General features: G+C 36.9%; 2 non-coding genes across 2 annotated transcripts; both read right to left on the bottom strand.

The window, feature by feature from the left end:
* Window positions 1-849: 849 nt before the first annotated feature.
* Window positions 850-921, bottom strand: TRNAC-GCA. Its single transcript has one exon. It is a non-coding gene; the product is annotated as a tRNA-Cys (tRNA).
* A 1,221-nt stretch (window positions 922-2,142) lies between these two features.
* TRNAN-GUU lies at window positions 2,143-2,214 on the bottom strand. Its single transcript has one exon. It is a non-coding gene; the product is annotated as a tRNA-Asn (tRNA).
* Window positions 2,215-3,728: the final 1,514 nt, after the last annotated feature.

Below are 3,728 nucleotides of genomic sequence, written 5' to 3'. Positions count from 1 at the left end.
AGATATTTTTATTTTGTTCAAAACGTGTTGCAGAACGATCTAGAAAGCAATTGATATTGATACAGTTTGCTTCCTTAACTCAATTAGTAGGACCCCTAGAGTCCACTTCTTCCCCACACTACGAGTGAAAGGGAAAAAGTAAAGACTACCATTAAAGCAGCCCAAGCAAGACTTACTATATCCATATGAATTATGTCCCCTATCTCTATAAATATAAAGGAATTGTTCCATTATTCCTCACTAATAATAGTGGAATCAATGGCGCAGAGTCAAAAAGAACGAAGACTATTAATAAACCAATCCAATAAATTCGCTCATTTTATAAGAAATTCCTATATGATTTCTAATCGGGAAAGATTAAACACAAGCAAAAGTAACATCTCAAGGGAATGTTACTAATGGAACATGTAGGAATAATAGGTCCTATTCTTTTTTTGTTGACCCTCATTTCAATTGATTGGATGCTTGAGCACTCAGAGATTTTCGTGAGTTCCTCGTATATAATAAAGTATCTTCCGCCCCCTTCCACAACTATTTAGATTTCCTATCGGGCTCTCCAATCTAATTCAAGGTCCAGTCATTATACAATGCATTAATAATAGAAAATTTTGATTTGTAGTAGAAGGTAATTGCGAAGTCTTGATAGCCCCTCTAGCATTCGAATATTTCCTTGAAGCCTAAATATGCAATGCAAGGATATTTACAATTTTTTAGAAAAACCCCCAGACCAGATGTTTAGAATCAAACAAGTATCAACAGTCTGCTTTCTCTGCTTCTGCTGGGGAATCATTCGGCGGGTTATATCAACAGAACAGAAGAAAAGAAGAGATTTTGAGTTTTTTGTTGATCAGGCGACACCCGGATTTGAACTGGGGAAAAAAGGATTTGCAGTCCTCTGCCTTACCACTCGGCCATGTCGCCAAAATGCTACAAATACAAAATAGATGAAAACTTTCCCGGATTACTGAACTGCTTTTTTATTGTACTTGCACCTTGAGTTCTGTTTTCCTTAATTTTTCCTAAAAGTCAAAGAAATCCTAATCCTTCTTCCCTTTTGATTGGGTTTGATTCATCCTTTCAATTTCGATTGAGTCTATCTCCAAATTCATAATGTTCAAATCTTTCTCTTACCTTTCTATTGAAAAATCAAATGTGGATTTTCAGTCGCAAAATCCAAAATTCAAATTTCTGAAAATCGGAACCATTAACTATTGACTTAGAATGCATGAATGATTCTTGGATTTGAATCTCCAAATTTTGTTTTCCTAATGACATAAGAAAATACAACTTGATATATAACTAATCAGTATGGATTTTTTCAATCAAAAAATCCTTCTCAATTTTAATTATAACAACAATTATGAGTATATGTAAACCCCCCAAGAGAAATTGTTAGACGGATATATGTTCCCGATAGAGAATTATCAGATATCAGAAAAGTATCATACTTCAATTTGAATTTTGAATTGAATAGAAAATTGAAATTCTATTTTCATAGAGCACAACCCGTGTTGCCCCGAATAGAACAGAGAACGACAATAAAACAATAAAAGAGAAGAAAGACGGATATTTTAGATATCTCCACACGTGGTTAAGCCATACAAACCTTCTTTTCTTATACACTTCACAATCGTATTCTACTCAAAAATCCGTAAACAAAATCTCTCTCTTCTCTACAAATCATTTTTTGAACAACGAAATCCATAACATAAAAGGGGGTTAAATGCTAAAAAACTGATTCTAATTCTATATATTCTTTCTTATTTTTATGCCTTTATCTCAGCGAAAAGATCAAATGTCGAATCCATTTATTTTTCTGGTATTCAAGCAGGTTGGAATATGTATTATCAAAATAATGGTAGAAATGGAATCATTTTTGTTTTGATATTCTATACAAAATCCTATAACTTAATTAATAAGTCTAAGTAGCAGAAGTCTGTTTCTAGGGATGTTTTATCAATTTCTTTCCATTTGTATCTGTTGAAAATTCCAATTTGATGGTGATTTTCTAATCTCGCAGAACAGAATGTGATACGATGAGATAGAATGCAATAGAAACAAAGACAGGGAACGGGTTACCTACTCTTAACGGGCAAAGCGAGCCCCTTTATTCTGAATTCTTTAATTCAGAATCAATCAAATCTCCCCAAGTAGGATTCGAACCTACGACCAATCGGTTAACAACCGACTGCTCTACCACTGAGCTACTGAGGAACAACAGGAGATTCGATCTCATAGAGTTCAATTCCCGTTCCCAACCCATGACCAATATGAGCTCGAAACTTCCTTCGTAACTCCCGGAACTTCTTCGTAGTGGCTCCCTTACATGCCCCATTTCAGAGGGAACCTCAAACCCATACTAGGGTTGAGCCACAACCCTAGCTGATGGGTCTAGCTAATCATAATTAGAGAAAGAAACAAAGAAATAGATGAAGAAAAGCTCATACTCCCTCCGTTTCAATTTATATGAACCTATTTCCTTTTTAGTCCGTGCCAAAAAGAATGACCTCTTTCCCTATTTGGAAACAATTTATCTTTATGCAAAGATTTATAACCACACAAAATATATGTGCTTCATTTTACACCACAAGTTCAAAGGTCTTCTCTCTTTTCTTAAACTCCGTGTCCAGTCAAATGGGTTCATATAAATTGAAACGGAGGGAGTATTAATTAATTACTAAATTAAACTTGAAGATTCAATGTTAAATGAAGAGAAAATTTCCCAAAATAGCTAAAGAAACGGGAGTCACGAGCGCAGCTCAATACAAAATCTATCTGCTTAACCTAAAAATGAAAAAGAAGCTATTTATACTAACCTGAAAAATCTAGACAAAGATACCCCTGCGGGATTAGTGCGGACCACACAAAATGGTGTGCGGCCGCACTAGGGCTCTTGACATAAAATTCCAGCTCTCTGAACTCAGGCAATGCGGACCGCACAAAATGGTGTGCGGCCGCGGTGGCTTCTAGTGCGGTCCGCATGAAATGGAGCGCGGACCGCATTGGCTTCAATCTCCGAAAATAGCAACTCTCTGATTGGTTGTGTGGACCGCACTAAATCGAGTGCGGTCGCAGTAACTTCAGTGCAGACCACATTAAATCCCATGCGGGCACATTGCCTGATTTGCCTGAGTTGCACACTCTCTGAACCTCACTTGTGCGGACCGCACAGAATGGTGTGCGACCGCACTGGCCTTGTTTTGCCTGAGCTTTGTCTTGCCTTGATACTTGTGCAAGTTTCACTCCTTTTGAGCTGATCTTTGACATCTTGTCACCTTGTTGATCAAACCTGCAATCAAGCACAACTTGTGAGCCTTTTTGGGACTATTTTGTACAAATTTCTAATCAAAACATAAGCAAGGATGAGTATAAAATGTATCAAAATCCTTAGTTATGAAATCCCCCAAACTTAAGCTTTTGCTTGTCCTCAAGCAAACAAAATAAGACCCACCCCTTAAGAGAAAATCCAAGACAATTCAGCTATCCTAAAGTGACCTCATCTAGCATCAATTAGGACTAACAATTTTCCTCAATACACATGAATCATTAACAACATTTACTCTTTTAAAACACCATGGATCAAGTGCGACACAAGAGCATCAAGAGTTGGCTCAACACATCAAAGGACTCTTTCTAGTACTTTAGTCATTGTGGAACCCAAACTCACATGTCCTCGGCTCTCCCTAAGCAAACCTCACCTTTAGAATAGTGGCACTCAGAACGAGGTT

Source organism: Nicotiana attenuata, unplaced genomic scaffold (genome assembly GCF_001879085.1).
Source record: "Nicotiana attenuata strain UT unplaced genomic scaffold, NIATTr2, whole genome shotgun sequence".
Lineage (NCBI taxonomy): Eukaryota > Viridiplantae > Streptophyta > Magnoliopsida > Solanales > Solanaceae > Nicotiana > Nicotiana attenuata.
The sequence above is the reverse complement of the archived record's forward strand: the minus strand, read 5'-3'. Positions and strand labels throughout refer to the sequence as shown.